The sequence below is a fragment of the Saccopteryx bilineata genome, chromosome 8, assembly GCF_036850765.1.
Source record: "Saccopteryx bilineata isolate mSacBil1 chromosome 8, mSacBil1_pri_phased_curated, whole genome shotgun sequence".
In the NCBI taxonomy this organism is placed as follows: Eukaryota; Metazoa; Chordata; class Mammalia; order Chiroptera; family Emballonuridae; genus Saccopteryx; species Saccopteryx bilineata.
Window position 1 is genome coordinate 7,511,163 of NC_089497.1, and position 20,743 is coordinate 7,531,905.

The window sequence follows — 20,743 nt, forward strand, 5'->3', positions numbered from 1 at the left end:
TGGTGGAGATACATAAGTCATGAATTTCTCAGAGATACCCTGGGGATGGGATGAGTTTATGTATGCCCAACAATGAAGAACTGTAACTATCATCTTGAAGCTTGCCCCAGTCTATGCATGAGCCATTTCTGCTTTTCCAAGGCAGAAAGCATCGGAAGGTATGGTAAGCTCATTTGTTCCCGCTCTGAAAGGGCGTGCTGCCAGCACTCTGTCTGTCGGAGGCGGAGTCCTGGGTAGCTCTGCCGCCCATCTGTGGAATGCGTTGAGAGTGAGGATCCCTGAGACGTTCAAAGAGTGAGAAGAGGTGGTGTTTCCCCTGCTTGCTGTGCCATGGGAAAATGCTAATTTAGAATAATTCAAGACAAGTACTGGAGAAGCTACGATGGAACACTGGCCATACATGTGACACACAGAAGACGGCCCCTTCTTGGGAGGAGACAGGACCTAGTCTCCAGAGATTGAGAGATGGAACCGTGAGTTCCCATGAAAAAGTTAGACTTTTGGACAGGAGGGGCCTGAGAGGTCGGAAGTGGACTCACAATGGGTGGAAACCCTTTCCAGAGGTGGAGAATCCCCATGTTGTGTGTGTCTCCTGGTGTGTTTCATGTGATTTTCTTCTTGCGTGCCAGAACACCATTATTATAAAGTGTAATCCAAAGACCAAGGGTCGCCTGTGCCTTTGTAGCAGAGGCTCTGTGGACCTAACTGGTTACCCTTCCAGAACGTGGAAATGGAGTTCTGGTGCTTTTTACCGTCTTTCCTGGGAAGCTGTCAGGACTTTGGCGGATTGGCGTACACTCACTGCCCATGGAGAGATCCCACTGAATCTTGATTGGAGAAATAGAAAGTCGCCCTGCCTTTCTGAAAGGATTGGCCTGTGTTCCTCACTTGCCTTAGCGCCGCGTGAAGGTATTTTATAGGAAAGTGTGCAGACGTTTGGCATTTTTTTTTTTTTTTAATGAAAGGGAAAGAGTCGCAGTATTGTTGGCACTCGCCGTTTCTGAAGGAAGGAAAATCATGACGACGAGCCGGGTGGTCGCCCACCCGTGGGGATGTTTCCGAGAAGTCCCCCAGCAGGAGCCCTCCGCTTCCAGAGCTCTGTCCCGTACACTCGGTCCGCTGAAGGACGTAGACACGCAGGCAGAGGCCCGAGCGTGTGTCTGACATGCGGGCAGGGGAACATCCGACTGGAACGTGAGCCTGTTTTCGTCTTGACAAGAGCTCCGGTGAATTCCGCCCTGCCTGCGAGGGCGCCCCCTGGGGGCCGACCCGAATCCGGCGGAAAGGGCAGCTCCTGGTCACCTGAGCATGGACGGTTTTCCTGGAGAGACAGGGAGCGGGGACTGCGGCGGTGACCGAGGGATAATGGCAGAAGAAAGGATAAGCGTCCCTTTCAGACAAAGACAAGGCAGCGAGCCTTCCTTTGCGAAAAGCTGGAATCCGTTTAGAGAGGCGGCCAGACGCCTTCGGATCCTGTCACCGCCGTCACACTGGGCCCTCCGGGCAGAAGTCCAGCTGACCGCGCCAGCTTCCTGCTTAGAGCCCTTGGCTTCGGGAGGAACTCCATCTCTGAGGAAGTGGTCACAGACTCTCCCCGTCCCCAGCCTGCTCTCTGATAACTCTTCAGCTTGCCGTCTGGGTTTCAATCTTGCCGAACCCCCTTCTTCTTGTAAGCTAATCTTTACCGAGCCTGTTCGGTACCGCTGAGCCAAGGACTTTTACATGGGGCGGCTCATTTCGTCCCAGTGCCGCCCGAGGAGGCTGACACAGCTGAAGTAACTCACCTAAGGGACCAACCTGCCTGGGGACCGTGAGCGCTAGGGGAAGATGGGAACTCAGGTCGCCTCGCCATGGGGCCAGTGCCACCACCGCTGGGGCCCTCTGCGTCCCCCCCCCCCCAGAGCACAATGCTCTCTTAACTTACTGTCTTTGTTCATGCTGATCCCGCTGCTCTTCATACTTCGTTAACGCCTTTGCCTTTAAAACATTTGTTTTTTATTGAGAGAGAGAGGGAGAGAGAGAGAGAGAGAGAGAGAGGGAGAGAAGCATATCAATTTGTTTGTTCCACATACTTATGCATTCGTTGGTTGATTCTTGTACGTGCCCCGGTGCAATCTTGGTGTGTTGGGATGAGCTCTAACCAACTGAGCACCTGCCCAGGGCCGTCTTTGCTTTGTTTCGGAATCAGCGTGGACACACCTCCTTCAGGAAGTCTTCCCATGTACACTGCTGTAGCACCTGGAGTTAGTGCTGTTAGCACTTGTCTTACCTGTGTGTGTATGTGTGTGTGTGTGTGAGAGAGAGAGGGGGGGGGAGAGAGAACAATTTTTTACAGTCTCTTTCCTCACTAGGAAAACAGCTTCTTCTAGGTAGGGACTCCGTCTTTGATCCTCGCAGCCCCCCTCTGAGTTCTGAGAACATAGGGAGTCCTGTGTGTATGAGACAGTCAACACGGTTTTTGTCACTTAGGCAATGAATGGATGATGTGTACCTCTCCTCCTCTGGGCTCCTTCTGTCTCTGTTCCTTCATCTTGAAGGTCTGCTCTTGTCCACCAACATGCACGCCAGGGGGCAGGGAGAAGAGAACAAGGGAAGCACTCGCTCTGTCCCCTCAAGGAAGGACCCCACTTGGCATGAGCCCTACTCTCCTCCCCTCACATGCTGTTGGTCAGAGCTGAGTGATGTGGCTGCACCTTGTTGTAAGAGAGCCCGAGACATGCATTCTGGGAGGCCATGTGCCCGGATAAAAAAGTATCACTATATTACTATAGAAGAAGGGGATGACTATTCGGGGGTAACAAATTCTGCCACAGTGAGCAAGACTTTAAAAATCTCTAGAGAGTCTGCCTTGGGGATGTGTGGAAGTTGTGTTAAAGCCGCAAGTGGAGAGTTGGCTTTTTAGTTTAGTAAATGGTAATTTATTTTCTGGACTCTAAGGATTCTCTGGCTGGAATAACTTGCCAGTTATTGAGGGAAGGACGGAGGAGTGGCTCCTCACAGGTTCCCTGGGGGAGGAAGCTGTGGTCTGGGTTTTGAAGCATCTGTAGGAGTCCAGTACCTCTTCAGGTTCAGACTCTGCAATGCTGACCAGACATGCCTGGTCCCTCAGCCATCCACTTGACGCAGGTGCCACCAGCTTCATGCGAGAGCCTCATGACCTCCTGCACTTGGTCTGGGGCCTCGCTGTTGACGGTGAGCAGGGGGAGTGTGGACCCCACTTCAATTCACCACAGGGAGGGCAGGGCACACAGCACCCTCCGCAGTGGGCCTCCCAGCTGAGATGGGAGCTGCTGGACGGGTGCTGCGACCACTCCCTCCAGACTGGACGGTCCTTAGGGGTCTTTCCCAGGGCCTCTCAGGGGCGCAGCTGAGCCCGCGGGGTCAGGTGCGCTCTGTGTGCCGCAGGCTCGCTCCTCCCTTCCCTCTCACACACTCCCCTGTTCCTCACTTCTGCTCTTGGTATTGCCTTCTCTAATAAAGGACCAACACAGAGGCCTTCACTTCTCAGGCTCTGCTTTCTGGGGAACACCTTGTTTCCTCGCATCCCCCGTCCCGGTCCATCAGCCACGTGAATCCGTTTCCTCCCGTGTTATCTCCGTGCGGGAGCGTGAGGTGCCCGTGGCCAGCCGGGAGCCCTCTGCGCCCCGCCCCTCCCTTCCTGGCGGCAGGGCGGCAGGTGTTAACCGCTGCAGAGACTTAGCGGCACAGTCTTCCACCGCATATTTCAATTAAGATCTCATTGATCCCACGTTAGCATGGAGAGAGGGAGCTTTTAAAGTCTGCGGTTGAGTGTGGTCCCTGCCCTGGCCTCTGTCTGTCACTCAGGAGCTTGTCGTTGACATGGGGGGGTGGTGGGGAGGGCTGCAGGTTCCTGGCATTCTGCACCTGCTTCCAGAAGTGGGAGACACATCTGTCCGGAGTCAAGTTAATATGGGAAGAAAATAACCCCCTGCCCCTGCCTCCTACCAACAAAAATTCCTCCCTCAGACCCTGAGCCTGGAGAAAGAGCACAGGACTCTCACCACCTTTTCTTTTTTCTTTTAATTGATGGATTTTAGGAAGGGAGAGAGATAGAGAGGGAGGAGGGGGTGGGGAAGCAGATGGTCGCTTCTCCTGTGTGCCCTGACTGGGAATTGAACCCAGGACTTCCACACGCCTGGCTGACACTCTACCACTGCGCCAACCCGCCAGGGTTAAGAGTCTCACCTTGACTCTGGAGTCCCTACTTTAAATCATACGCAGAGATTTTATCTATTATCTTTTGGCCAGTTTTGTATTTGCCTTTGATTTTTTTAATGGTAAGAACATGACATTAAACAATTTTTTTAAGGCAAAGATGAAAGATCAGCCGCGGTCCCACGCGCTGAGTGCAGTGCCAGGGACGTGCTGGGAGCAGCTCGTGCAGGTGACCTTCATGTGTCGCTGTGTCTAGGAGTCTGTGATCCTGCTGCAACCTGCTTATCTCCCCCGTCCTGCTGAGCCTGGTGACAGGCCCCACACCTGTCCCACGGCTGAGCTCCAGTGACCTGAAGTGGATAGAACTTGTGGGGGGTGCAGTCCTGGGGGTTCTCCCATTAGCCCGAAAGCACCGACCCTCTGGGACTGGGTACCTTCCTGCCCTTAGAGGGAACGTGAATGTGAAACATCAGGGCGTAGGTGTTCCTCTTCCTAAATAAGTGTAGAAAATAGAGGGTGAAGGAAGTCCGCAACACCAACATCTTATGATGGTCGTTCCTACTGCTTTGAATGTATCTCCTGCGTCTGCGTGTAACACGGTCCCGCTTATCACGTGCTGGCTGGCGCCCCGTGCCGCCGCCTCCTGAGCTTGATGAAGCCCAGCGCCTCCCTCTTCAGTTCTGAAGGGGAGCTCCCTTCCTCTCATTTGTTGAGACCCTGCGGGCGTTTACTTGGGATCCTGGTTGAGTTCTGCTTTCAGATTCCGGGCACGGCACGGGTAGCACCGGAAAGTGTGGCCGGTCCTCTGCCCCTCATTGCATCGCCGTGTGGTGCTGGCGGGTGATCCGTGCTGGCGGACAAGCGGTGCTGGCGGGCCCGTGACCTGGCGCTCTCTGAAACACGCTGGCTTCTGGTTCACAGTCCCGGCTCCTGGAGCAGGAGACACGTGTGTGTGTGTGTGTGTGTGTCACCGCTGGGGAAACTACAGCCCCTCCCAAACCTCAGGGCCTTTGGGTTGAGTCTGGACCAGGTATAATCTCTGCCTGTTTTCCTCAGGGCCATTTTATATTATGACTCTGATGCCCTTGGCTAATGCTGGGTTTTGCCTGGAGTCAGCCCACACTTCTCCTAACAAGTCTCCCTGACTTGAGCTGCGGTAAGCAGGTGGGAGCATGCTAGAGCCTTCTGATCCCAAAAGAGCTCGAGCACCTGATGCCAGTAGATCTTCCCACCCCCCAACGCTCCAGTCCTACTTCCAGGGGGAGGGGAGCTTTGTTACGCTCCACGAAAAACAGGGACCAGTTATCCCCTCCCCTCCAGGGCCGCAAGTGGCCACCACCCTACATTTCTGTTGTCAAGAGGGACCCTCGACTGGAGGGGCATCAGTTTATGTTCAACCACCAGGTCTCTGAGCAAATAAAAGCCCGCTTGTTTGACAGTTTCTGTGATGCAAACGCTCCTACCATGGCGGATGTCAGCCTGCCAAGGAGGTGCCCGGGCTGGGAGTCGGCACCGATGAGTGTATTGGTACTCTCTGCTCTTGGGAGCCCAGCAAGCTCCTGGAGCCCATGGCCTCAAGTGACCAGGCGTGGTGCAGAGCGGCTCCGAAGGGACCTTTTGTCTCTGCTGGCCAGAGAAGTGCTAGAAGCATTTTGTTTTCTTTCTTTTTTTTTTTTTTTTCTGAAGTTGGAAACGGGGAGGCAGTCAGACAGACTCCCGCATGCGCCCGACCGGGATCCACCCGGCATGCCCACCAGGGGCAATACTTTGCCCATCTGGGCGTCACTCTGTTGCAACCAGAGCCACTGTAGAGCCTGAGGCAGAGGCCATGGAACCATCCTCAGCGCTTGGGCCAACTTTGCTCCAATGGAGCCTTGGCTGCGAGAGGGGAAGAGAGAGACAAAGAGGAAGGAGAGGGGAAGGGGTGGAGAACCAGATGGGTGCTTCTCCTGTGTGCCCTGGCCGGGAATCGAACCCGGGACTCCTGTATGCCAGGCCGACGCTCCACCACTGAGCCAACTGGCCAGGGCCAGAAGCATTTTCTAAGTATGTAAATAAATAAAGTACTTCCCATTATGTACTTAACACCTGGGATCCTACGAAACAATATAGTCTCTATATATTATCAAACTAAGGCTTCTCATATTCACTTTTTGTTTCTGTTTGTAATTATCAAACACCTTAGAGAACCAGTTTTATTTCATTGTGTGTTTAATTATTAGGTTAAAAAAAATGTGCGCATTCCCGCAGCCCCTCCTTCCTAACCAGCCCGTCACCTCTGCCTTCCCCTGCCCCTCTCCTCACTGTCCTTCCTGCCTCCTTTGGTACCTGCTGGGGACATCGAGACATTGAGAAGTCAAGTCCACTGTGCAGGCAGCTCCGGACTTTGTTCCTAGACCCCCAAGACTTGGACTTTGTTGTTTAAAGCTGTGTGATATTTCGATGGAGAATCTTTTGTGACTTATTAAGCATTCAGTCCAGGGTTGAAGTCAATGTCCAGTCTCACCCATTTCCTTTAGGGATCTTCATTATACATTATGATGCACACTTGCTTTGATATCAAAATGGACAGTTTTGTCCCAAAAGACTATTTAGGGATTAAAACAACAACAACAACAGAAATACTAAGTTACAGTATAATGACCCCTCCCCCCTTCAGTGTCTGGAAAGGTGATTGTTGGTACAGAGCCCCCTGCCACCCGCATTAGCATGGCCCCTGGCACAGCGAGGACCCCTTTCTGGGAAGCCCCTCCCCCACATGGTCTTTGCTTTGAGAGAGTTTACCTGTGGCCTTAAACACACGTGATGGTGAGATATCATGTATGCAAAATAGGGGATGCTTACAGGAGCTGCATATTTATTCAACATACTCTTATTCAGAGCTTCCAACGCGCAAGACACGGTGTTAGGGTCAGTGCTCAGCTCTGAAGTCACCCTCTCCGACATCTCTCAAGACTCACCAGGGCTGGCCTCCCCCCCTCCCCGACTACCCTGGGAGCCTGGCGCTGGTACAGAGAACCAGCAGCAGCAGAGGGAAAGTGGAAGGAGCCCCCGGATGAACCCACAAGTCCCAGATTTGTGTCTCGGCCTCGCAATTTACTAGACTTGTGCTTGCCTACCTTCTCTGAATCTGTCTCCTCACCTGAAGATGGCTGCTGACCACCCCCTCGGGACCACTGTGACCTTCTCCATCGCTGGTGCTGGGGAAAGCATGGAGCAAGCCTCATGCGCTTTTACAATGCAGTCTAGTGAATACTATGTTGCTGATCTGCTAAAAGCAGTCTAGTGACAGAGGTGAGTCTGTCGTGTGCTTTCTTTGTGCACCTTTCTCTCTCGCGCGGGTAAACTGCACTTCCAATTATTAGCAGCTGAGTACTTTCCAGTGGGGATTGAAGTCAAAGATGAGAGAAGCAGGTCAGGGACCTGGTGGTCATGTGAGACCTTTGCTTAAGTCTGAACCTCCTGTGATGTAGCAAAGGGCTCTTGGTATTTGACCGAATAGCAAGGTGACGGGGGGGGGGGGTGTCTCCCTTTTCCTGGGCGCTGAAAGGGAGGGGCGGGGCTCGCAGGGTGCCGTGGGGCTGGTCTGAGGTGGGGTGAAGATGCCCGGATGCTCCGGTGCTGAAGCCCCAGGGGAAATGCTGCCTCACTCAGTGTGGACAGTGGCCTTTTTTACAAGTCCGACGGCCCCTGCCACCCTGCACCAAATTCCATTCTTCAGCGTCTAAGGGGCATCACGTCTAAAATCCCGAGGTTCAGAACTGCACATACAGGGTGTCCCTTGTCATAACTTAGAAACAAACTTAATAGTTGGTCATCGTTTGCCTGATACCTCAGCACTAATCGTAATCGCTTAGGAAGCCATTTTTTGGGTCACACTCGGAGTGTTTATTGATGCTCTAAAAATATCAGTTATATGTCAAGGCGTTTGCATGAATGAAATGATCATTTTAAAAACTTGGTAATTACGTCGGTACAGCTGGAGAGTGGGGAGTGAGGAGGAGAGAGGGAGCAGCGGGCCACGAATGGACCCCAGCCAGCACCCAGAGTCGTCGGTGGTCCTCTTCAAGGCCACGTCTTTACAGGTGCACGAACACACGTTTACAACCATATGCCGAATGCTTATCTGTTAAACTTCAACTAAAGCTTGAATCATGTTTTTTTTTTTTATTATCTGTGATGATGGTGCCACTATATATTTTTTGTTTTATTTTACTTATTCATTTTAGAGAGAAGAGATAGAGAGAAGGGGGGAGGAGCAGGAAGCATCAACTCCCATATGTGTCTTGACCGGCAAGCCCAGGGCTTCAAACTGGTGACCTCAGCGTGCCAGGTGGACGCTTGACCCACTGCATCCCCACAGGTCGGCCAGTGGTGTCGCTGTTGTCGGAAGGAGCCTAAGCAGGTCCTGCGCTGTTGTAGTCCTAATACTTTCGGAACTAGGTTGTGGGCCGTGGCTGTGGACGAACGAGAAAACAGGCTCAGGGAGGGAGCATTGTTTTCTTCTGATACAAGATGGCGAGGCTGACGTTACCAGGAGTCAGCTGTTCTGAGTAAGCAGGTATCTGTTAGGGTTTTCTGTAAAACACGCACCACTGCTGGGCTGTCTGTCCTGTTACGTTTTTTCTACATCCAGCAGCTTGCCCCTTACCAATCTGTCTTCAGATACTTTGGAGGAGGTTCTCTCTCTCTCTCTCTCTCTTTCTTTCTCTCTCTCTCTCTCTCTCTCTCTTTCCCTCCCTCCCTCCCCCTTCCTCCTCCCCTAAAGACACCTTTCAATCAAAGGACTGATTAACTTTATATTTCAGTCCAAAGGATGACTCCCAAGACAGGAGCAAAGAAAAACTGAGAGGGAACTAAATGGTTTTCAATTATTTAGTAGCGAACTCCAGGTCAATCAAACTACGGAAAATCTCTGAAGATTTCCAGGGAGAAGAAGCTGGAAAAGCCACTCAGGTGTGGGCAGCAGGTTGGCATGGCAGTTGTTCACACAAATGTTCTTTCTTTCGTTTTTTTTTTTTTTTAATTGAAAAGAATTTCCCCCCATTGATTGAGAGAGGGAGGAAGGGAGAGACCGAGAGGAGGGAGAGAGAAATCAACCCACTGTCCCACTTTGATGTGCACTCACTGGTCACTTCTCGTAGTGCCCTGGCCAGGGATGGACCCCCGGCCTCGGAGCGCAGGGATGGACCCCCGGCCTCAGAGCGCAGGGATGGACCCCCGGCCTCGGTGCACAGGGATGGACCCCCGGCCTCGGTGCACAGGGATGGACCCCCGGCCTCGGTGCACAGGGATGGACCCCCGGCCTCGGAGCGCAGGGATGGACCCCCGGCCTCGGAGCACAGGGATGACGCTCTGTCCCCTGAGCCGCCTGGCCAGAGCCCACACAAACTCTTTAGTTGTTCCTGGGAAGGGGTGCCATGTTGAGGGCAGAACAGAGAGGGCTGTCAGGCCTTGCTTACGTCCTTGGACCTATGAAAATCTTGCACCATGAGTTCATTCTCTCCCTCGCAACCCCAGCCTGAGCGAGCGTGCAGGGCACAGTGACCCGGCTCTCCCCACGGAGCGAAGTGTTTTCCACGGTGTACCATTCCTTCTTTCAAATGGGAGCTCTCGTTCTTCATTAAGAGATCCCAAATTGGCTTTTTGTTTTTCGGGCCCATCACCGGGACAGCTACAGACGACTCAAAGCAATACTCACAGCCTTGTGCACATAACAACGTCCTGCCTTTCTGTTACCTAGCAATGCAGGTGCGGAGTCTGGCTGATGTCGTTCCCAGCTGGATTCACAGTGCGGAAGTGACTCATGTGCACACCGGGGCGCCCCTGTCCCTGGGCTGACCTGCCTGTGCTCTGAGACTGTGTGGAGAACCAGCCAGCAGCAAGGGCGATTTCCTTCTCTAGTGTCGCTGATGTTCACTTAGCCGGCTCTGCGCACCCCCCCCCCTCCCCGCTGGGTTTTTAACTTGCTTATTAGTGCACCTGTCTTCCTGTGACGTAGCAGTCAGGCTAGTTGCTCACCTGCCCTTTCGTTTGGCCGGCAGCTTCCCCGTCTTTCTGCCGGTCCGAGTCTGGTTAGTTCTCGTGCCCAGTGGCTTCCGGGGCTGCTTCGGAGGGGTGATCCGCGTGTGCCCTGCCGCAGGGCTGCAGGTGGTGCTCGGCCACGCCAACACCACGGAGGCGTGGGGTGCGGGGAGAGAAGGGGCCAGCCGCATCCCTCCTGTGGGGCTAGCGTCTCAGGCAGAACGGAAGCTAATCCGAGGGGAAGGGACTGGATCAAGGAGAGGAAGGGCTGGTTTCACGGTGGGAAACAGGCCACCAGTCTCTGTGTAAGGAGCTGTGCTGGTTTTGCTGGGGGTGGCGGGGAGTGGGGAGGAAATCTTCACCGTCTCCCTTTCCTAGACGGACTTACGCCTCTCAGGGCACTCTGGTTACAGAACGACTCTGTCCCCGCAAATCTATCAGGTTCTTATCAGTTTACTACGACCCGCCTCAAATGAATGGTATCAGTACTTCATACAAGTAGCTCTTTTAAAAAAAATGAACAGCTTTACTGAGATGGAATTTACATTCCATAATGTATACCTATGTAAAGGCTCTTTAGTATGTGGACAGAGTATGTAACCATCACCATAAATTAACTTCAGAATATTTTCATCATCCCAGAAAGAAACCTGGTACTCCTTAGCCGCCGTTCTCCAGACCCCTCTCCTCCCACCCAGCCTCTCCCCGCCCGACGCACCACACATCTACTTTCTGCCTCTAGAGGTTGGCCTGGTCTGGCCGTTTCTATAAATGGGGTCATAGAATATGTGGGGTTTTCTTTTCTTTCTTTCTTTCTTTCTTTTTTTTTTAGTGCAGGTAAGAGAGACAGAGACAGGGACAGAGGCAAAAAGGGAGAGAGAGGAGCAGCGTCAAGTCGTAGTTGCAGCAGGGTGGTTGTTCATTGATTACTTCTCATACGTGCCGTGATTGGGGCTCCAGCCAAGCCAGTGACCCCTTGCTCAAGCTAGCGACCTTGGGCTCAACCCAGTGACCTTGGGCTTCAAGCTAGCATCTTTGAGCTCACGCCAGTGACCATGATGTCACGCCAACAATGCCACGCGCAAGCTGGTGATCCTGTGATCAAGCCAGAGACCTCGGAGTCCTAGTGTCCTGGGTCATGCTCTATCCACTGTGCCACCACTGGCAGGCTGAGTGATCTTTTATGACTAACTTCTTCACCGAGCATAACTTTTTGGAAGTTCATGTATGTTCTAGTCAAACAAGATGTAGTAGTCGCCTATGTATGCCATATTCTGCTTATGATATATGATATTTTTCTTATCCCTTTATTAATTGATAGAACTTTGGGTTGTTTCAACTTAGCATTATCCCAATACGCAAAGGTTGCCAGGTCAAGGTCAATCCCTGGTCAAGGCACATGTAGGAACAGATCAATGTTTCTGTCTCTCTCTCCCCCTTCTTCTCTAAAATCAATCAATCAAAATAAAATTTATGCTGATATATAAACATTTATGTGCAAGTCTTTTGTGAACATATGTGCTTGTTTCTCTGGGTACACGCCTAGGAGTGGAATTGCTGCTAATGCGGTAATCTTAACATTCTGGGGAACTGCCAGACTGGTTTCCAAAGTGGCTGTGCCGTTTTCCATCCACCAGCAGTGACCCAGGGGTCCAGCTTTTCCGCACCCTCCCCAACCTTTGTCCTGATTTCTAGCCGTCCCAGTGGGTGTGAAGCTCTAGCTCGTGGGGTGTGGATCTGTGTTTCCCTGATGGCTAATGATATGGAAGATCTTTCCGTGTGCTTATTTAGCTCTTTGTAGGTCTTCTTTGGAAACAATGTCTATTCAAGTCACTTGCACGTTTAAAATTGGGTTGTCTTATTACTGAGGTATGAGTTCTTTATATATTCTGGATGCAAGTCTCTGATCCAATACATGGCTTACAAATGTTTTCTCCCGGTATGGACTTCTGTGGTTCTTTGAAGCACAAAAGCTTTAAATTTTGATGAAGTTCAGTTTATCAATCATCTTTTTTTATTGCTTGTGCTTTTAGTATTGTATCTCAGGTATCACAATCTAATACAAATTCACAAATATTTTCTGATTTAGCTTTAGCTTGTACACTTAAAACTTGACCCATTTTAAGCTAAATTTTGTGTCTGGTGTGAGGTAAGGATCCAACTTCATTTATTGCATATGGCTCTATAGTCATCCCACCACCATTAATTGAAAAGACTATTCTTTTCCCTGTTGAATTGTCTTGGCCTCTTTGTCAAAAATCAGTGATCATGAAATTTAGCGTTCATTTCTGAACTCACAATTGTTCTATTTTTTAAATTTAGAAATGAAATTTAATGGGGTGACACTGATCAATAAGAGTACATAGGTTTCAGGTCAACATTTCTATAGCATTTGAACTGTTGATTGTGTCGTGTGCCTGTCACCCAAAGTCAGATCATTTTCCATCACTGTGTATTTGTCCCTCTTTACCTCTTCCTTCTCACCCTCTCCCTCGAAACCACGTCACTTCTATCTGTGTCCATGAGTCTCAGTTTTATATTCCACCTATTTGTGAAATTATACACTTCCTAGCTTTCTCTTATTTACTTATTTTACTCAGTATAATGTTTTCAAGGTCCATCCATGTTGTCGTAAATGATCCGATGTCATCATTTCTTATGGCTGGGTAGTATTCCATTGTATATATGTACCACATCTTCTTTCTCCGGTCCTCTATCGAGAGACACTCTGACTGGCTGTTTCCATGTCTCGGCCGCCTTGAATAATGCTGCACTGAACATGGGGTGCATGTGTCTTTATGTACCAATGTTTTCTATGGACTCATTCCATTGATCTATATATCTATCCTCAAATGTCCTATTTTAGAAAAATATTTTTATTAACTAGTATACATACAGAGAAAATAACATAGTGAAATGGAGAATTGTAATGAATTTTTGCAAGTGAACACAACCACGTGACCAGAATACAGACTTAGAAATGTAACGTAACGAGCAGCCCTCAGTGCCCCCGCACCCTTCCTGGTCCCTGCTCCCAAAGGTGACCGCTCTCCTAACCTTTGTCACCACAGACAAGGTGGTGGTTTTGTCTTTGTTTTGTCTTTTTGTGAACTATATATTAATAAATGGAACCATATGGCATGCACTATTTCCTGTTTGCCTTCTTTCCTTCAATATTATGTTTATGGAATCTACCCATGTTGTTTTATGTAGCAATAGTTCATTAGTAACTAACGTGATTTTTGGAAATTGTATTGTAAAATATGTCATTTAATGATCTTCATAATTCAACAAGTCAATAATTTTAAAATGACTAATGCACGAGAAAAATACACTGACGTGCACAATCCATTTAAAGTGTGGTTTAATGGAGCAGTGTGACGAGTTTAATGGTCTGGATTCAGATTCCACATTGCAGCTAACCTTTAAGAAATGACCACCTATGCCCTGGCTGGTGGCTCAGTGGATAGAGTACCAGCCAGTGTATGGACATCCTGGTTTCTATTCCCGGTCAGGGCTCAGGAGAAGCGACTGTCCGCTTCTCCCCTCTTCCCTTGCCCCCTTTCTCCCTCTTTCTCTCCCACAGCCAGTGGTTTAATTGGTTCAAGTGTCAGTCCCAGGTGCTGAGGATAACTTGGTTGGTCTGAGCGTATCAGCCTCAGGCACTAAAATTAGCTCAGTACTTGAGCATTGACCCCAGATGGGGTTGCTGGGTGGATCCCAGTTGGGACACATGTGGTTGTCTGCCTAACTATCTTCCTTCCTCTCACCTAAAAAAAAAAAAAAAAAAAAAAAAAAAAGAAAAGAAAAAGAAATGACCACTTATAGAGTTTTGGGGTAGGATTAAAGAAGAAAAGCCACAAAGCTATTGAATTTCCTCTTGCTTACCAACGAAATATCTATGCAAGGCCTGGTTTTCCTCCTGTATTTCAGCCTAAGAACATAGCATCACAAATAGAGTGCAAAGGCAGATGTGAAGATACAGCTGTGTCATATTGAGTCGGCCATTAAACAAATTTACAGAAATGTAAAATAATGCCACTTTTTTCACTAATTTATTTTTGGAAAATATTGTTTTTTAAAGAAACAAAATACAGTGGTCCCTTGTCTATTGCAGGGGTTAAGTTCCAGAACCCCCCACGATAGGCGAAAATCCGCAAAGTAGTGACCTTATATTTATTATTTATATATATTTTAAGGCTTTATAAACCCTCCCTACACTCTTATAAACCTTTCTAACACTGTTATTAACCTTTCCCACACTCTTATAAACACTTCCTATGCTCTTAAACACTTTCTGTACTCTTAAACCTATGTAATTTTAACAACATATAAAATTCTATATGGGTAATCACCAGTGAATATACTATATTATTGCAATTTAATATTCTTTTAATATGTTTTAATTAATATATTTTATATTTTTATATTGTTTTCAGTTTTTTAGGCTAGAAAATGCTTTTTTTACTGCAAAAATAATAAATATATAAAAATACCTATATACCGCAAAATTCTATAATATAGCGAAAAATCCGCAATGCAAAATTAGATATATATAAGGTCTACTGGAAAGTTCTGTCCGTTTTTGGAATAAAACAAAATACAAATTTTTCTTACCATCAGTAAACTTTATTAAATAATATAGTTGCCATTATTATTCGTGATTTTTTGCCAGCATGAGGGCAATTTGTATATCCTATTTTTGAAAAATGTTTTATCTTTTGATGCGAAAAATTGAACCAGTGCTTGTTTGATATCTTCTTCATTTTTGAATTTTTTGCCCTTCAAAAGATTTTGTAAAGACAAAAACAAGTGATAGTTGGAGGGTGCTAAGTCCGGGGAATATGGTAGATGCGACAGACATGTTTCTGTAGCATTTCTTCCTTGTTGAAATTTGTAAAAATTACAGTGGCGTAAATGAACTTTATCAGTAGCCATGGGCACACTATGGCTTCACACATAAGACTAAAGTGAATCGACTTTGTTTTAGTTAATTTGCTACGTCAGTATGTATACATTAAGTGATAAAAATAGAGAGGCACACATGCACCAAATAAACATGTGCTTACCTGTCAAAACTTGTTGTGATAGAAATGGACAGAACTTTCCGGTAGACCTTATACAATTTAAAAATCCACGATACAATCAGACCGTGAAAAGTGAACCACGATATTGGGAGGGATGACTGTACAGTTTTAGGTTAATATGTAATAGGTTTTATTATTATTATTATTTTAAATGAGTTAATAACCATTTAAACAATTTAAAAAATATCTAATAGGATAAACATTAATGGATACAACCCAGACAAACAGAAGCTCTTTGGGTTGTTGATAATTTTTAAGAGCAAGAGTGGGTGCCGAGACCAAACAGCTTGCGAATCATTGTCTAGTGGGGCAGCGGCACCTGAGCCACGAGCATACGTGTGAGTATGTAGTTGACAGCGTGGTGAGGGATGTAGAGGAGAAGGAGGAGGTGCTAGGAGAGAAGCAGGGAGGCCTGTTAGAGCAGGAATGCTGTCAGAGAGGGCCCTTCTGGAGAAGTGTTCTTATGCAGAGATCGGAAGAACAAGACGGGGTGAGGATGATGGTGGGCGGAGGAAACGGCGTGAGCATGGCCCCCGGATGGCGGATGAGTTGGGCTTGGGTGCAGCACCAAGAGGAGAAGAAGGGCGTGAGCTGGTCAGCAGCTACGTCTTCTAAGCCCTTGTAAGTCATGCCAAGATTTTGGCATTTTGTCCGAAGTACATAGAAGTGACTGTGATATGAGTTACCAACCTATGATCAGATTCAAATTTTAGAAGAGAACCGATTGCTCGGTTGAAAAAGGAGAGAAGAGATGAGGAGAGCACTTGGATGGCTGTTGTAAAGGTCCAGGGGGAGACAGTGGTGCCTGGGTCAGGAAGGGGGTGGTGCCCATGGAAGGATTCTGGCTAACACTGTCTTTCTTGCTGTCCACATGGGAGTGGAGGAGAGAGGAAGACTCCTACCTAGGTGAGACCCATCCTACTCTCCACGCTTAGTGACACCAGTTTGACGTATCACCAAGATTAAATGTATTTATTATATCAATTTTATAATTATTTACTTTGTGTGTGTGTATTATGACTAAATTGCCCATATTTACCTTGATAATTTTGTTGGAGAAGAAAGTAGATAAAGTCACTCTAATAGCGCCATCTTGTGGACAGTAGTTTTTTTTTTTTTTTAATTGGGTTCCAGGAAAAATACAAACGAACAAAAATCCGGGAAGAAGTACAAAATTCTTCTGAAAGTTTACCAGTCATCAGCCACCCTGAGTCCTTCTTGGAAGGAGATGGGATATGAATACATTCAATAGAATTCAAGTTAAAGTGGATATCCTAGACATAACTGGTTGGATTGAATAAATAAATAAATAGTCCTCTCTGGTTAATTTTAACAAAAGGAGTCATTGACTGAAAAGACTTCATTCATTCATTCACTTACTATAAAGAGAGTCCCACAAGTTGCAGAAATTCTGGGCATCATATAACCAGAAGCTTGAAAATGTCTTTTACTTGGATATCACCTGAGGGCCACCTCTGATACCTGCTGCGTCTCCTCGGCCCCCTTACCTGACTGACACTGGAATCCCTCAGGGTTCAATGTTAGGCCCTGCTCTCTTCTCGTTTCATACTCTCCTTCCGCGGTTTCATTCTAAGTAACAAGACCGTCCTGTTACTTAGCATCGGGGACTCCCGCACGGACTTCTGCGGTCCAGACCTCCCGTGAGTCTCACATCCTTCATTCTAAGCCCCTCTTCTCCCTCTCTGCGTGAACGTACATGGCCAAGACTGACCTTGTGACCTTCCGCTCTCCAGGTCTATTGTTCTTTCGAGTTTTCAAATCCAAGGGAGGTACAACCTTCCACCAGTTTTCAAACCGGAAACTGGAAAGTCATTGCTGAGTTCTCTTTCTCCTTCATCTCTCTCCTTCTACAATCCATCTCCTGCCCTTGTCCAATTTAACCCCCCCCCCCACGTGGTGTTTCCTGAGTGGCCCACTTTGCTCTGCGTTTCTTGCTCCAGCTCTGTTCTGGCCCTGTCTTGTGTAAGACCACTGCGATAGCTTTCTAACTAGTGTCTGCGTCAGCTCTGGGCTTTCTCCAACCCACGCTCCACAGTGAGTCATTTTCCCAAAATGCAGATCTTACCAGGCCACTTAAAACCTTCTGAGGTTGGCCATGCCTCCTCATGTCCGCTGCCTCGTGGCGGTCCTTACTCCCGCCCCTCCAGCTGCCTCTCCTCTGCACTGCATGGCACCCCCACCGGCTCTCTCTCTGTAGCTCAGTCACCACAGGGCCTTTGTACCTCTCTGCCCCCTGCCCCTCTCCTAACATTCGCCACTCAGTCTTCCTGACCTCAGCTTCACCATCCAGGCCTCAGAGATGCCATTTCCTGAGCTTCCCGGCCTTTATTGTAAGGTATTACTCACCAGAAATCCCTTATCTCAGTTTCTGGGTTTGTAGTCGTTAAAGCCTGCTTTTGTGTTCCTGCCTGAGCTCCGTGGGAGGAGAGGGGCCGGCTGGTCTTGCTCGCCGGTCTCCCCTGCCTCCAGCCTGGCACACAGGTTTGAAAAGGTCCCCAGATGAGGGAACAAATGGTTCTCTCCAGGGCCCTGACAAAGCAATTACTATAGCCCACAATGTCCCTTGTTTGTGGTACTCCCTTATACACAGAAATCAGGCCCAGGTGTGACTCAAGGTTACACGTGACCCGGATAACCCAGCTGGTGTGCAGTCAGGGGAGCCGCAGGTCGGCCTGCCCCCTGGCCTGGGCCCATCTGGTGTTTGGACATTGGTGGGGATGCACTTGGACAGACGTGGCACACATCTTCTTTAAGTGATATTGAGGGACATTCCCATCCAAGTCGACATGGGAGGAAAAGAGAAGTATTGGACAGCTCCTTCCAGGTCACGGAAGACACAGTCAGTTTAGGTAACTACTCAGGAAAACCATTGTCTCCATCTTCAAGCTGGTGGCTTTGCCCACTCTATGTTTGAGAAGCTGGAAGGCAATTAAAGTCATTTTTCTCAAAATACAGATAGTTCAAAGGGGAATTGAGGGTCCCAGGAAATTTCTAGCTACTTTTAAATAACATGTTTTTACCTTAAAAAACCAAACAAGTATTACTGGGTACCTTGTTTATAAGATAAAATGAAAACTTATTTTCACTGAACCTTGACATACAAAGTTATTAATACCTTTGCATAGCAAAATTATCATCCTTTTATGTATAAAATATAGATGCTTAATCTTTCTTTTATTATTTTACTTGTTTATAGATTTGTTCTGGGAATTAATTTAAGACAGATTACAGCAACCTATAAAATATGGCAAAATAACATATATTGTAAATAAATGACAAATTCAAAGGAAAAATAGAATAGCAAAAGAAAGTAGATTCAGAAATGAGGTCAATTAAAAAATGCCTTTCGTGGCCCTGGCCCAGTGGATAGAGTGTCAGCCCAGCATATGGACATACTGGGTTCGATACCCAATCAGGGCACACAGGAAAAGTGACCATCTGCTTCTCTTCCCCTCCCTCTCCTCCTTCTCTCCCTCTTCCCCTCCCACAGCCAGTGACTCGATTGGTTCGAGCATTAGCCCTGTGTGCTGAGGATAGCTTGGTTGGTCCTAGCATTGGCCTAAGGTGCTGAGGATAGCTTGGTTGATTTGAGCATCGGCCCCAGATGGGTACAACTGGGTGGATCCCAGTCGGGGCATATGCAGGAGTCTGTCTCTCCATCTCTCCTCCTCTCACTTAAAAAAAAAGCCTTTTGTTAGAACTAACACCTTGCTGGGTGGCGCTGCCAGCTGTCTCCACAGCTGTCATCTTGCCCTCTTTCTACAGGGAGCAGATGTCCCGTGTTTGGTCCTAGAGGATGAACCGGGACTGATCCAGGAAAGTCATGGAATCCCCACTGGACCGTTTTTGTTAGAAAGGCCCGTCCTTGTGTGAGACCCTTGTCGTGAGATCTCTTGTCTGTGTCCGGGAGCTTTTTCACGATGCACTTGCTACAGTTTCTCCTTTGGCAATAAGCTTTCCAGCAGTCTACTCCAAAAGGCACATTTAGTTAGAAATAGCTCAGTGTCCCTCAAACAATAACCCAGCTGCACCTCAGGACAAACACAATGTTGCTAATCTAAGACCAAATGAGGTAAGTCTCTGGAGATTTGCTTATTTGTCCGATACATTTAAAATCCTGAATGAAAACACCCGTGACGTGACGTAGATACCGTACTCAGCAAGTCAGGCCAAATGGCTTTCTCTTTTGACATAACTTATGTTCACCTTGAATTTTCATTTTCTGCACGCTCCTTGAGTTAAAACATTTTTCTTCGAGCCAAATGAAAATGCATTAATCAATTAACTTGAAAAGTGCAGAAAAGTTGTTCTTCACAAAGCAACCTCTGGCTTGTGAATGCAGAGCCCTAAGTGTGTGAGTTGGTGGACCGGTGGGCTGGGTAGAAGAAAGGTCTAGATGGTTCCTATGTGCTCCTTTAGAAAGAAGACACGTCTTACTCTGTGTATTTCTTTTCCTTTTTTTTTTTTTTTTTGCATTTTTCTGAAGCTGGAAACAGGGAGAGACAGTCAGACAGACTCCCGCATGCGCCTGACCGGGATCCACCCGGCACGCCCACCATGGGGCGACGCTCTGCCCACCAGGGGGCGATGCTCTGCCCATCCTGGGCGTCGCCATGTTGCGACCAGAGCCACTCTAGCGCCTGGGGCAGAGGCCACAGAGCCATCCCCAGTGCCCAGGCCATTTTGCTCCAATGGAGCCTTGGCTGCGGGAGGGGAAGAGAGAGACAGAGAGGAAGGCGCGGAGGAGGGGTGGAGAAGCAAATGGGCGCTTCTCCTGTGTGCCCTGGCCGGGAATCGAACCCGGGTCCTCCACACGCTAGGCCGACGCTCTACCACTGAGCCAACCGGCCAGGGCCTTCTGTGTATTTCTTTCGACAAAAAGTGTAGGCATTCCACAGGACAGGGAAAATCATATTCTAAAAAGAACTATTTCTCCTACAACACTAAAAGCAACTGCTGAGGGCTGAACAGAGACTAAATAAAACAAAAAAAAACTAAAGAAAAAAGTACATGACATAAGAACATAAGAGATTTTATTTTTATATATAATTTAATTTTGTCTAGGAATCAGACTTCTTTCTCAGACTGCTTGTCTGTCTACGTATTTAAATCCAGCTTAGAAAGAAAAGAAACAAACCCAGCTCGGATAGAAGGAATGTCTCCGGCGTGTTTGCCTGACTACTCGGACCCACAAGACAATGGCTACGGGCGCCAGCCCACCAGGAATAGCGCCCACATCAAGCCCGGCCCAGCCCGTATACTATTTTAATGACAAGAACTTGCTAATGTGGGCGCATGAAACGTGAGCTTGGGAAGGAATGCTGCACTGACCAGGCAGTCCCGGAGAAGGCTTGAGTTCTTGCTGTAACTAAGAATCTGCTGACACATCCCCAATGACTTCATCCCCAAGTGCAAGCTAGCAGCACGCTTCCGTG